The sequence below is a fragment of the Sander lucioperca genome, chromosome 23, assembly GCF_008315115.2.
Source record: "Sander lucioperca isolate FBNREF2018 chromosome 23, SLUC_FBN_1.2, whole genome shotgun sequence".
In the NCBI taxonomy this organism is placed as follows: Eukaryota; Metazoa; Chordata; class Actinopteri; order Perciformes; family Percidae; genus Sander; species Sander lucioperca.
Window position 1 is genome coordinate 8,094,497 of NC_050195.1, and position 16,008 is coordinate 8,110,504.

A 16,008-nucleotide genomic window follows, 5' to 3' on the forward strand; every position below is an offset into this window, starting at 1 on the left:
ACAATTAGAAAAACACAGCAAATCCACAAACTCATGCAACTAATAACTGTTAAAACATGCAACACATCTACCAATAAAACCAAATTAAAAATACACACACTGCTAAAACTCAAACTGGGTAATTAACCAAAACATGCAACGTTGGGAACAAAATGAAAAAAACTGCCTAAAGTCACATTCTGACACATGCACATAATATTCCGTTTTTTGTGACAATGTTCTGACTAAGCTGTTTACATGGCTAATGGAAATGAATATTCCACTAATATTCCCATTTACATGTAGCCGTGCAAAATACAATTTTTTCAACGTTTTCCAGCGGTGGTGGACTTGTTGGACCGTGTGAACACAACCTCCCTCTTTTGATTCCTTCAACCAGCTTCTTGAAAAGGTCAGCGTAGCCATGTGTGCGCATATCCAAAAACCTGTTGATATCCAAGTCTTTGATAATGTTTAAAAGTAGCTGTGTTTCTCCTTCTTATTGGATCTGCAGCCCTGCAAACTGTTGACTGGTTGGGTTGTGTACGGAAACCACAGACAGAGCACAGAGCTGACCATAAGCATGCGGTAAGATGCATATTCCAAATGTGCTGTATACATGTCCAAACAAGGCCTCTAAAACACGAATAATACCGGACTATCCCACATCTTAATTGGAAAATGCTACATTCGGAAAAAGGCCTTATTCGGAATATCCAACCGGATACTATTATTCCACTATTATTCCGAATGACAATATTCTGAATTTGATACAGGTCATGTAAACAGCATATTCCGGTTGGATATTCCATATAAGGCCTTTTTTCAAATATAGCATTTTCAGATCAAGACGTGGGTATTATTCGGGTTTGCACAGTCCAACATGTCCGCCACTGCTGGTAAACTTTGAAAAAAATCGTATTTTGAATGGCTACATGTAAACGGGAATATTAGTGGAATATTCACTTTCATTAGCCATGGAAACAGCTTAGTCAGAATATCATCTTTTTCGGAATAAGGGCAAAAACCGGAATATTATGTGCATGTAAACGTAGTCACTGATACAAGATGTTTTTCTCCCAACAATAGAGTTGGTTATATAACAATCATTATCACATTTAAAATGATATTGGACCAATCAAAAGCACAACCTCTTGAGTGTTTTAAAATGTTTATTTCCATATGGAAATACACCACATTTCAATCAGTAATGGATATTTAATAATTCAACAATCAAAATATGCAAAAACACTTCCTTAGAGTATGGATCCTATCATCTTGCACGCTTCCAGCATCAAACTGGGGATGACCAAAGACATTTTATATAGAAAGAGATCAAAGTGAAATGCCTTTGATTTTCCATTTGGATGATTTTCTTGCTGTCTGGCCAATAAATTGATGATTGAACAGGAAAGCGAAGGAAGGGTAGCGATGGAGAAATAGCGAGGGTGAACAAAATATCCTTTAATCAAAAGGTCTTTTTTTGATTCATTCTCATTGAAGAAGATGAGTGAAACTACAGAGGGAGATGAAATGCAGTTGTTTACCTTTGTGCTGTCTTTCTGTCCTTCTCGGGTTCTTTCTCTCGCTCTGCCAGGGGACTCGTGAGTGACTGGCTGAGCTGGGAAAAGCATCAGTATCCACTTATCCACACCATTACCCACATCAACCGACACCGCACACATGGTCACTCTCTCTCCGATCTGCAGGCTACGAGATGACACATTGACCTCTGGCAAGTGCTGGCTTGTGATTGCCGGAGACCACAAGAGGAGAGAGACACAGTCCAATGTTGTTGGGTAAACTGTACTATAACTTTTAGAAACGACAAACAGGGAGGGTTATTTCAGTTTATTCTTTATACTAAATTCCAGATATGTAGACTTTATTATTGTACAGAGAGCCATCTGAATTAGAAATGAATACATGTTTGCTTCTCAAAAACTCATAATTAACTTCATTAACATGGATCAAATATAGATGCAATCATGGATTACTGAACAGGCCTACCGGGCACAGGTCCAGGGGCCCAAAAGGTCCTGATTCATCATGTGAAACTGATGAAAAATGACTATGCAACAGTTTCACAAAAAGATGCAAAATTAGTTAAAATAGATACAAAACAATCACAAAAACACATTAACAATTAAAGGACAAAAAATTGATGCAAAAACATGATGAAAGGTTGCAAAACGATTAGTGATGCAATATGATTACAAAGTGACACAAAAAGCTCCACAATTACCACAATGAGAGACGCAAAATGACCAAAAATAGATGCAAAACCATAACAAGGAGACACAAAATGACTACAATTAGATGCAAAACGACTAAAAGTAGACTCTTTGAGTTTGGGTGTCTTGTTCCTATAGGCCGGGTGGGGGGGATTTTTTATGTCTGTGCCCAGGGGCCAATAGTCTCAACCTGTCCACGAATGTAATGCACCGGTTATTTCTTTTTAAATTATTTTATGTGATAGCCAGGGCATGAAATTGGCACCCGCCCACCCGCCAAATGCGGGTAACTTTTGTGATTGGCGGGTGAAACTGTCAATCTACCTGCCACGTTGGCGGGTAGCCAATGAGATTTGAGTGATGCAAAACATTTCAGACCGTCCTGCCAACATGTATACATTTTAACATCAATGTACGCCGTTTCCCCCGCGACTGACGCGCACACACAATCACACACACACACACACACACAATCACCCACAGACACACACACAAACGCACACGGTGGATGCAGGAAAAAACGCAGATGAGACCTACACGATGACCTAAATTGAGGACAGCTATACTCTCGTTATTGTAAGTGCAATGATAAGTTAAAGTCCAACAAGTACTTTATCAAACCGTATGAATGTGTGTCCCAGGCCAGGATAGGAAATTAACTAACAATGTAAAGATTAACAAGCCACTGACAATGACATATGTTCATATTTGATTCATTTAATACATTCTTATTTTGTGTCTTAAATCCACCAGCCTTTTTCATATTTTACCAACATTTGCAGCATCCTGAGCCTTTTTGGTAAGGTTCCTAGGAAATCTCAGCCCAGAGTAATGAATTAATAGTAATAAGTATTATTCTCCCCAAAACAAGTTTCCTTTTTATTTTTAAGAACTATACAAAATAAATTCTTGTTATGGTGCGCATTCACCAGTGTTTTGTTGTTTTGGTGCGCATAGGCTACTCCTGATTTTGTCAGTCATCTCTTATATGCAGTGGCGTAACGAGCCAACACCGGGCCCCTATGCAGGATTATCAAGGCGGGCCCCCATACTACAGCACGTGATGACGGCGCAATGTCCACGAGTAGGCTACCATCAATAGGACAGGATAGGATCATAGAGACACAGCAATTCATGTTTTTCACCTTTATGACAAAAAAAAGTGGCTGGTAAAAAGTCCCTGTGTTACAAAGTAGTATTCTAACAAATCCATGAACTGTGACTTCATGCAGTCAAAGGTGAATACCTAGGAAGTGAATTGTTTCCAAAAGCATCATTGTGACGATAGTAACAGAACAGAGCCAAAAGCGAGGCGTAGGGAAAAAGGTATTTATTTGGGGAAAAAAAAGGGAGGGAAGTAATGAGAGGGGCTCAGGGATAGCGAGGAAGCTGGCAGTGAGAAGCCTGGGGTAAGGCACTGAAACTCTGGAACCCGGGAGGGCGAAGTGGGGAGGCTGGAGGAGAGGGGCTCTGGGAAGGCGGGGAGACCGAGAGTGAAGAGGCCGGGGGAAGGCACTGGAACTCGGGGAGGAACAGAGAGGACACCGGGGGAAGGCTGGAGGTGCGAGCAGAGGCAGGCTGGGGCTGGGAGCCACGAGGAGGGGACCGAATGGTGAGGCCAGCTGACTGGATACGGAGATGAGGTGATGGTAACTGCGGAGGATAGACACAGAGAGAAATTAAAACACAGAACAGACAGGGTTACAAGCAAGGATTTGTCTAAGAGGCGCTGTTGCGCGTATCACCAAGGAAGGAAGAAACAACAATCCAGCAAAGATGGTGAGTGGATCCGGGGTTTAAATACAGAGCTTGATTGGAGTAGATGACTAGCAGGTGAGCGCGGCAGAAGAGGTGATGATGGAACGATGACCAGGTGTGTGTAGTCAGCTGGCAGTAGCAGGGAGGAGGGGAAGAAGGAAAAACAGAGGAAACACAGAGAGAGTCAGAGCCAACCAAGAAACTGACAGTGAAAGCAAGATAGAAACTAGAAAACAAAACAAAGTCACAGCCAGCCGACCCCAACCATCACGCATCATGATACTGATGAATTTTTTAGTTGTTGATATGTGATGTGGAAGTTATGGAAAAACTTCAAACAACTTGAACTTTTACAAGCAGAATCTGCAGGCTCTTCATCTCACAGCCAATTCAATTTTAGTAGAGGTTAACAACAGGGTCAAAACTTAGTGAGGACTTGGGGCGTTTTGTTGCCCCAGGCCCTGAAATTAATAATGAGCTGGGGAAATACTTTTGGGCCCCTTCTATTTTCCAGTTTTACCCTGTTCATAGTTTTTTTTTGAGGAGTTGTCATATTTCCATGAATGAATGTGACTTATCTCCTGTGTGTCACCAAAAAAGATGATTCATGGGAAATGTATGACCGGATGTTCTATCCCTGTTCATTCATTCATTCATTCATTCATTCATTCGTTCAGTATTATTGATCAAAAAACAAATGAGGAAATTGAGATTGCAAGATAGCTCAACAGTAGTCTCGCGTTAGCCAGACCTTCCTCCACAGCGCTGCAGAGGAGTGTCTGGCTAGTCCACACAGCATTTTGCGATGGGAGAGAAACATCCTCTGGTTTATTCTGGCTCCGGGAACTGTTTCTGTGTAGTCTGTGTAGTTTTTTTTTTTCTTCTTCTGGCTTTGCTAGTTTCCACACCAAAAGACATGCTAATCATTTTCTAGCATTGTAATGTCACCTGTACAGTACATGCTCTATGCTCCCGTGTAACCTTGTGGAATAAACAGGATCTGAAGACGGAGGGACTCAAGGTTCTAAAGATCAACAGCCTAATATTGAAGAACGTCAACAGCCAACAGATGTGCTCTTTCAGACTGACGTTCACTATTGTCCATATTGTCCTCCTTATAGGAGCAAACTTGCACTTACAACCCTTTTGTAGCCTTGATTTTTCAGCTGAACTGTCAGCAACATTTGAAGTCAAACAAGTTAAACATGCCTGATGTGATGCACACATTTACATAGGACATTTTGCTGATGGATGCACAGCAGTTGCAAAACTCGTTTTGTCAGTTCTCAGTCATTCCTGTAGGCCCTTTGTGAATAGATATTAAAAAACACAGAACAATAAGTCATTCCAGTATTCTTGAAGTCTGTCAAATGAAGAATGCTGAAATTATGACATTGGAACTCTCTTCTCGGTGATTTAATCTGGAGAAACTGCCAGTCTTTGTTCTTATGTCAATCAACATTATGCCATATAGCTTCCGGCCACTAGTTTAAGCACTGAATATAATGCTGCTGAGAAAAAAAGAAATAAATCTGCAGTCTTAAGAAGTGTTAGCCGAAGGCTAGCAGTTGTATTTTGGTGTTCCTTCATTCCTTCATATTTACGAGAAAAAACAACACCAGAAGTTGTTTGTTCAAGCAACAATTACGACCCATATTTACATTTAAAATGTTGGCTCCCTTTAATGGCTGTAATAATTTTGACGAGAGCAAAGCAGGAAGTAAGGTGGCGCCATATAAAGGAGGCCGGTTGGCGTGGTGAATGGGTCAAACAAACACAGGGCCGGGGTTTGTGTCCCATATTAAAAATATACAAATATATAGTGAGGAAAATAAGTATTTGAACACCCTGCTATTTTGCAAGTTCTCCCACTTAGAAATCATGGAGGGGTCTGAAATTGTCATCGTAGGTGCATGTCCACTGTGTGAGACATAATCTAAAAAAAAAGAATCCAGAAATCACAATATATGATTTTTTAACTATTTATTTGTATGATACAGCTGCAAATAAGTATTTGAACACCTGTCTATCAGCTAGAATTCTGACCCTCAAAGACCTGTTAGTCTGCCTTTAAAATGTCCACCTCCACTCCATTTATTATCCTAAATTAGATGCACCTGTTTGAGGTCGTTAGCTGCATAAAGACACCTGTCCACCCCATACAATCAGTAAGAATCCAACTACTAACATGGCCAAGACCAAAGAGCTGTCCAAAGACACTAGAGACAAAATTGTACACCTCCACAAGGCTGGAAAGGGCTACGGGGAAATTGCCAAGCAGCTTGGTGAAAAAAGGTCCACTGTTGGAGCAATCATTAGAAAATGGAAGAAGCTAAACACGACTGTCAATCTCCCTCAGACTGGGGCTCCATGCAAGATCTCACCTCGTGGGGTCTCAATGATCCTAAGAAAGGTGAGAAATCAGCCCGGAACTACACGGGAGGAGCTGGTCAATGACCTGAAAAGAGCTGGGACCACCGTTTCCAAGGTTACTGTTGGTAATACACTAAGACGTCATGGTTTGAAATCATGCATGGCACGGAAGGTTCCCCTGCTTAAACCAGCACATGTCAAAGCCCGTCTTAAGTTTGCCAATGACCATTTGGATGATCCAGAGGAGTCATGGGAGAAAGTCATGTGGTCAGATGAGACCAAAATAGAACTTTTTGGTCATTATTCCACTAACCGTGTTTGGAGGAAGAAGAATGATGAGTACCATCCCAAGAACACCATCCCTACTGTGAAGCATGGGGGTGGTAGCATCATGCTTTGGGGGTGTTTTTCTGCACATGGGACAGGGCGACTGCACTGTATTAAGGAGAGGATGACCAGGGCCATGTATTGCGAGATTTTGGGGAACAACCTCCTTCCCTCAGTTGGAGCATTGAAGATGGGTCGAGGCTGGGTCTTCCAACATGACAATGACCCGAAGCACACAGCCAGGATAACCAAGGAGTGGCTCTGTAAGAAGCATATCAAGGTTCTGGCGTGGCCTAGCCAGTCTCCAGACCTAAACCCAATAGAGAATCTTTGGAGGGAGCTCAAACTCCGTGTTTCTCAGCAACAGCCCAGAAACCTGACTGATCTAGAGAAGATCTGTGTGGAGGAGTGGGCCAAAATCCATCCTGCAGTGTGTGCAAACCTGGTGAAAAACTACAGGAAATGTTTGACCTCTGTAATTGCAAACAAAGGCTACTGTACCAAATATTAACATTGATTTTTCTCAGGTGTTCAAATACTTATTTGCAGCTGTATCATACAAATAAATAGTTAAAAAATCATACATTGTGATTTCTGGATTTTTTTTTTTTTTTTAGATTATGTCTCTCACAGTGGACATGCACCTACGATGACAATTTCAGACCCCTCCATGATTTCTAAGTGGGAGAACTTGCAAAATAGCAGGGTGTTCAAATACTTATTTTCCTCACTATATATATTTTTTTTTTTACTGAACAAATGGAACTACATTGTGCCGTTAACTATGATAACAGTTGTGATGCTACATGAGAAGTTAAAAATTTAATTTGCCAGGCCATGGACAGTCTAATCTAAAAGAGTCGCTTGGAGTTAATGCAGTTTTTTTTAATTTTGGTTGTAGATGGCCGGAGGATACTAGACGTACTTTGAAAATTGTCAAAGTCTTTCACATCCCTCAAAAGTGTGTTCAATTGCAAACAATATTAGGGAGCCTAAATTACAAATTCATGCAGCCAAATTTCTAATTTTAGAGCACAGATTTAGTTTTTTTTTAAAGATTTTTTTTTGGGCATTTTTCAGCCTTTATTGACAGGACAGCTGAAGACATGAAAGGGGAGAGAGGGGGGAATGACATGCAGCAAAGGGCCATAGGTCAGAGCCGAACCCGGGCCCGCTGCATCGAGGAGTTAACCTCTATATATGGGCGCCTGCTCTACCAACTGAGCTATCCGGGCGCCCAGATATATTAGTTTAGTAACCTCTGAGACTCAACTGTGGCGGCTGTGGCTCAGGTTGTACCGATCAGAAGGTTGGTGGTTCGATCCCTGGCCCTGCAGTTCCATGTCCAAGTGCCAAGACACTGAACCCCGAATTGCTCCCAATAGTGCCATTGGAGTGAAAAATGTGTGCAAATGTTTAGCTGATGTATGGCAGCCTCGGCCACAGTGTATGAATGTGTGTGAATGGTGAATGGTTCCTGTACTATGTTAAGGCGCTTTGAGTAGTTGTTAAGACTAGAAAAGCTGTATAAATACAGTCCATTTACTCATCTGCACTCCAGTTGGTAAACGTGGAATAAATCCTATTCCCTAAATCCCTCTCTTATAAAGTCATGTTTTGTAGCAGACTTACATTGACATTACCCCCATTTTTCTCAATTGATAAGTTACTAAGCAGATTGCCTTTTCTTTTTGTGATCAAATATTTTTTATTCAACAAACATAGAACACAATCAACAGCATGTTACAGGTAACAGAACATACATGTAACACCCCCCGCCCCCCCCCCCAAAAAAAATTAACAATAAATTAAAATGAAATAAGGACTGTACATATACATACACAAAACAATATGACCCCACCCTACCCAGGACCCCGTGGGCTGGCAACTGTAGTCACAGTCGGCCTTTTAATGTCTCTGCTATTAAAAGCCACATATCCACATTCACCTGTCTAGCTCCATTGATGCGGGCTGTTGAAAGTTCCATATAAACTATGTTAAGAAAGGTCAGAAGCCACTGCTTAATGGTCAAAGTGTATGGGGGCTTCCAGCGCACCACCACCATTTTCTTTGCAACTGTAAGTCCAGCAAGGGCTATCCTTTTCTGACATTTAGAAATCTGGAGTTAAGAAGTGTCATTCAGTGGCAGAACTGGTATTGTCGCGGGAACTGTCCCAGAAACAAATGTCGTCAGTCCTGAGGCAACATTTTGCCAGAACCGTGCAACAGGGGGACAAGATTGCCTTTTCTTCAGGTGAGTTCATGTTTTCATGATATTCCTCTCGTAATAAATGTTATGAATGCCCAAATCGTCCCTCTGAATATCGACAGCAGATCTGAATTCAGTTGGCCACATTACGAGCCACGTTCACTAAGATCACCCAGTGGAAGCGAAGCTTTAACCGAGATTTCTCACTTCACCTGTTATTAGTGATAGGAGGATCATTATCATTGATGTGATTGAGCCATGGGTGAATTATATATCAGATGTCCTGCTTGTCACTGCCACTGACTGGGTCATCCTCATGTAAATAAGCTAACAATCTGCAACAACAATATAATTATAAAACTTCTGAGGAAGCTGGACGCTGATGTGATAACTCAGGAGTTAGTGTAGTGACATCAAGCATGTTTTATTTGGTGAAAAGATGAAGAAAGATTAGGGAAACAAAGTCAGAGGATGTAGGCATAACATGTCAATAAGCGGCCATCATTAAAAACTCAATTTCAAGGCTGAAACAATAAGTGGATTAATCGATCAACATAAAAATAATCTGCACCTATTTTGAGTGGTTTATTCATCATTTTGAATGTTTTTGGAGAAAAGACCAAAATTCTCTGGTTTCAGCTTCTTCCATGTGACTATTTGCCGCTTTTCGTTGTTTTATCTATGATTGTTATCTGAATATCTGGTCTGTATTTGAAAACGTTGTCTTTGACTCTGGGACAGTGTGATTTTTCAAACCATTTTTGTAAACCATTATTCAAGTAAATATTCAGTACATTAAATGGCACATGCAGCATGGCTAGTCAAAAACGTGTACCACTAGAAACAATAAAAACACATGCAGTATTTCACATGGCCTGTTGGGACTGAATTCAAATGGGTCTGCACTGTCAACTCTGTCAACAAAATCTTAAATTAAAGTTCACAACTGCTTCTTCACCACCTGCAGTTGTTTGATTATCAGCCGATTAAGATTTAAGGATTAAGATTTAAAGTCAGCAGCATGGCCAGATAGTGCGCAGCCTGAATGTATACTGAGCTAATGAGTAATAGGAAGCAGCTGGTAGCTGCTGAAAATTAGAGGAGGATGGTTCCTGGTATGAGCTGAAATTTCTCTGTTAATATTGTTCTTGCCAATTCCTCAACCTTCCTCATTCATCCCTGATTTTGATCATCTTTTTATCATTACCTGCATATTTGCAATATAATGGAAAGTGTGCAGAAAGGGTCCAAAAGAATCTGGGAGAGAGACAGTTTTTTTTTTTTTAGAGGAAAACATCTAAAAGGACAGCCTTAGATCTTAGAAACTAAGAAATACGTCAGATAAGAACATCTCTCAGAAAGACAAAGAAGAAGTGAAGCTAAAGGAGAAAAAGATGAGTTGTTGTCAGGCTGTCTGGCTGGTCTCTGAGAGCCAAACGTGAAGTCACGTCTCAGCCTTTTGCACAGCAGGTGCCATGAAGGTTACCTCTTTGCTCACAGTGAATGCAACGCATTCCTGCACCTTTGTGTGATTTTGTTTTGTTTTTGGGGGAGAACCCTTTTTCTACTTTATTCTTCTTGCCTCTTCCTTCCTTTTACTCCTTTCACCTTTCCTCAGGGAGAACACATTTTCCTCTCGGGTTTGACACAATCGATCTCAGCCCAGTTCAAGTATGAGTCATTTTCCCCCTGTTTCTGCCGGCCTCTCCTCTCTCTATCTCTTTTATATAACCATCCAATTACTTCCTTCCGTCAATCCAATCAGATCAAATGAAATCAAATTTCAGTGCACCGGGCTTGTGTCTTACGCACTGTAATTGTTGGCATTGAAGTAAAGGAGACATGCACATGAGGCTAATTAAAATGGCAGGGTTGACGTTGACGTCGTGTTGCTAATGAGATTAAAGCGGAGCAGGTGGCAGAAAATCTTAAAGCTCCTCTTCCCTGCAAGTTTTTACCATGTCTGTTTTTTTCACACTAATTTAACAACTATTTGTCAAATCCTTTGAATTTTATAGAGCCCTAAACCATAAATTTGTCTCAGAGAGTTTTACGGTCGGTAAATCGCAACACCCTCTGTCCTCAACGAGAGCAACCGAGGATCTTAACTCTGCAGCCCTGCCATGCTCCTGTATAAAACAACACAAAGACAAATCAATTATATTTGTTCCTATTATTTCAAGGATGCCTGATCCTGAAAACTTTGTCCCAGTATAAACTTGAGTTTTGTAAAACGTTTGCCCTGTGTCTGCACTCATAAAAATCCATTGTGCTCCGAGAGGCCTCTCAAAATGTTATTTGCTTGAAATCCCCCTGACTTTTTAGTGGGAGATGTGTGCGTGTTTTTAAAAAGGAAAGTATACGAGGTGTCAGTCACCCTTGAGAAAAGTACAAAAAAAAAATATATTAATCTTCTTCACAGAGAATGGCAGTCGTGTGAGCCTTGACTTCCAATGGACTTTAATGGTAAAACGTTTTTACGATGGGAGAAAAGTATTGAAATTGTTTTGTGAAACATTTTCAAAATCCAGTTCTCCACCATCCTTGCACAGTATATTCCACTCAGTGGCTACCCTGATGCTTAAGTTAAATATGACCATTGTATAACAGTTCGAATCAATCAAACTGCAGTACGATTTTAAAAATCAGGGAATGAGCCAGATATAGATTTTTCAGTTCATAGGCTAGCTAGTTAGTAAGCTAGGAGAGAGACGAGCAAGAAGTTGGTAGAAAGGTGTTGCTCTGAAGAGTGCAACATACACGCACCTTTTTCTGAGCTTGACAAGGTTGTGCAGGAGGACTTAAGGCTGGAACGTGTCTCTCCAGGCTTTCAGACTCAGTGTAAGCAAAGGTGCTGACGGGGTCCAATTGGTTGGTTAGGACAGAAAACAAACATTTCTCTCATTTACGGTGGTTTATTATAGATGGAATAATAATAGAACTTGTGTACACTTGGTATACAAGGATTCTTCTTCAGTCAGCGGGTGCTGTTACTCTGTCGCCCCCCCCACCCCAAAAGAATACTGGTTACATATGTTTATATAGAAATGTGCAAACTATGATTGGCTAATACTAAGGTGGGAGGCAACCACGATTTAGACTTGGCGCTTTCTTGTTGGTGCACAGGCTAGTAATAGCCTCTTGGCACACAATGTTCCATCCAATGGGAAAACACCTCTGAGTACATCATCGTCCAAGGTTCTCCATCCCCTTGTGAACTCTTGTCTAGTTAGAGATATATCTTAACCTAATCAACCCTTCCCCAGGGGTCATTCCTGAGCTGGCAGTTTGAACCCCCTGACCTCTCTACACACATTTCTGTCTCTTCTAACTGAAGTCAAGATCCGGTACATACATGCAATTATATTTAATGAGAGTAATTTTAACGAATTGATTATTTGATTATTATACATGATTTATCACATGACCACACTCATAACAGTTGTTTCACACCCTATGTCTCTCATTCTGTCTCTAGGTATTTGTACTTTTCCACTGTCCCATACTGGTGTAACCTGTCAATACCAGCTCATCATGTGTTAACAGGGAGGGTAATGACCTAATCAAGCTTACACACATATTGAAAAGAGCACCTTTGATTATCTACTCAAGCATACTCACACACATTTGACATGAGCACAGTTACACTTTGTAGTAACTTGCTGCTTAACTTAGTATTGTCATTATATTAAGGCATTTTAGCATGTTCAATTTTTTTATTTCCTCACAGTGCAACCAATTAGCTTGTTTGATTTGAGTGGTTTGCCACCTACAGTTACCCATAACACCCTTCTCTGCACAGATTCACAGTGATGTTTACATGTATCTCTGCAGAACCGTAATTGTAAGGTGTGTATTTTTTTGGCCATATTTTAATATAGGAACATGCTGAGGATACATATGGACAGCAGAAAAGTGGAATAAAGTTCAAATACACAAAGTTGTTTGGTAGGTTTCTGTGTAGATGATTGTTTTGCCTTTGTTTACCTTGAAGGAGCGAACAAAGACACCCTTAGGGCCAGCAGCAGGTACCTCATACTCACAGGCAGATTTGGGCTTAGGGTTAGTTAGTCACTTGGGAGCACTTGGTGATGCGTGTGCACTCTGGCGTGGTCTGTGTCTTGTCCTAAAAATGGGCAATTACTCAGTTTCTAATTGAAGTTATGAGACTGTGTGTGTGTGTGTGTGTGCGTGTGTTGCTCGCTCATTTTCTCAATGTTGACCCTGTACAGCACACTCATTAGAACCCTAGTCAGGCATGGTTGCCAGGCTTTGTTTGGTCAGCTTTGGCAGGAGCACAAACCGACTGGCAGTCCCGTTTGTCTCCAGGTTGTCTGCCCTCGAAATAGAAGATCAACAACAGTTTTTGTCAGTACCCAGAGGAAACCCACTCAGATAAAACAGAAAGTCAGCCAAAGAGGGCACCAAACCTCTAAAGGAGATGAGTCCTCAGGAAGACACAAGACCGACAGAAACAAATCAGACAATCTAACAAAGTGTGAATTTAGGTTAGGGACTAAAGTTGCCTTTAAACGGATCTTTTGTCCTTGAGTTTGTGTTTTCAACACTTTGTGTTTGAGAGTTTTCACCTCTAAGAACAACAAGAATGCAGAGAATACTGACAAAAATGGATGCTGTTTTTGTACACCTTTCTTATTACAAGCCAAGTCAATGAGTTTGTTTGGGCATTCCAAAGCCAAAGAGCGAGAAAATAGCCAACAAACGGGGCTAACTTTCAAGCCTCTGCTATTTTATTGCATTGGTGAAAACTTGTAGTATAATTTTAACTTACCAAATCATGAAGCAGCAGATGATACATTTGGACCTGAACAAATGCAGACCCCAATCTATGGATATTAGCTATGCTGCTAAGATATGAACAGCCTGCTTTATTTATCCATGTGGTTAGACAGCATGTTAAAGAACTAACACAGAGACAGCAATTAGAAAAAGCATACAGTTGTTAACAATAACAAAATGAGTAAAAATATCAGTGATGCAGCTCTAAAAAACAGGTTGTTTTTTTTTAAACCTACACACACAAGCTCTTTCACATGCAGTGCGTGTTGATTTGGTGATTTGCGAGGCAAATGACAGATTATTGTGACTAGATTTATTGTGTTAAAATGAATGGTAAAAATTAGGGTACATTCAGTTGAAAGTATTTATGAAGTAACTGAGCACTGTTGAAACAGCTTAATCATTTAAAAAAATAAATAAACATTGTCCAGTTTTAAGCCGAGACATCTTTTGACCCACACATTACCAGCTATGCTTAATGGGTGCATACGTACGGAAGAGGATTAGTGCCACATGTGTAAAATGTTTTTGAGTTCTGAGTTTAAAGTCAGAATTCTGACTTTATTCTCAGAATACTTTATTCCCAGAACACACACAGGTGGAGAAGAAAAAGACCATTTATGGAACAGCCCACTCTGGCAGCGATGAAAAGACTTGACCTGAAAGCCGCTCTTTTGTCAGGAGTGTTTGTGTGTAGCCGCTGCAGTCCAGGAGGCTTGTACAGTTACAGGGAGAGTTATTTGTGGGTCAATTGTCCAGTTGGTCAATCCATAGTATTGACTGATTTATCGACCCACCATCCTTTTGATCGCAGGTGAGTCCCGAGTGATCAATCTCCAACTATCACAGGTCTGGCCTCCAGCTGAGTCTGAGCTGAATGTCTGAAAGGCCCGGGGAAATCAATTCACGCTCCAGCATCAACACACAGATTATAATACAACTTCTTTTCAAAGGAAGACATTCATGTTCTTGGACAGAATTCTGTAGATATCTGAGTTTTTATTTTGCTTTAGTCAAATGGAAATCTCATAAGTCAAGGTAAGGGCAAGGCAAATTCACCAATGTTTTTTTATTTGGGATTTGTTCTTAGCTAACAACAGAATCTACGCACACTCAAGAGCACTCTTACGCACAATTGAGCTCTGACATTTTTGCGCAAAATAAGTAGTTATATCGTTTTCGTCCGTTCTAATTTAAAATTTAACATTTTTCTCCTTTGTAACTAATTATTTTCATTATTTTACACATAATTATATGTTTGTTTTAATAAATACACACTACACTTACACTTCTGCTCATTTGTAAAGCACTTTGAATTGCCATTGTGTATGAATTGGGCTAGGCCTATATAAATAAACTTTCCTTGCTTTGCCTTCAATTCACATCAACTATGTTAACGGTGAACCTTGCCATCCAATAAAAAGTGACTGATCACACTATTTACACGCCCAAAGTATGCATATTTCTGCAGACTAGGACTACACCACACAATGGCGTATTCAGTTTTTTTTTGCCTCAGATTTCAGATCAAACCATTTCTTTTTTACTTCATCAGTTCTGCTCCCTTCTCCGGATACAGCGTTTTCTGCATGAGTAATTGCATTCAATGCATCGGTTTAATTTGCTGCTCTGTATCCACTGCTGACACTACTAAATATGATGTCTCATTTTTCGTTAACTATCTTGCAGCAGTACCCCCACTTCAGAATTACTAAAGTTTTTTCTTTCTTTTGGAGTTGAGGCCTCTACCGTTTTTACCACATCTTTTTCGACATTTCTCTAGAGTGTGCACACAGCCCTGCCATCTCATGCCCTTTAATGGGAATTAACGGGGCGTTTACCTATGCTAAATAGGAGCAACGGGCACGAGCTTTCAATTTTCGAAGACATTGGGATTCATCATTCTAAGAACACACCTGCGAACAATTCTGCTGTTTAAGAACACGTCATGAATCAGACTTAGGAACTTTCTTAAAAAAAAAAAGTTTAGAAGATATTGGTGAATGAGGCGGCATCCCTTAAAAAGTGTACAAACAACACTGCCTCCAAAAGAACACAATACATCCATAGATGGTTGATTGTCGACATCTAACTTCATTTACAACTCTCATTTAGGGTATTTAAAAAAATAAGTATCTCTGATGGCTGGCTATAATGAAAATGGTGACAGATTTACTGCTCGAAATTTGTAGTAATTTATAATATATAATAATATAATATATAAGTCATTGGAAAGATGCAATAAGCCAATCTGGAAAGACGCAAAAGGTAGATTCCTCCAGGGAATGGCACTAATTGGCGCAAGGAGTCGATGCACAAGTTGACAAT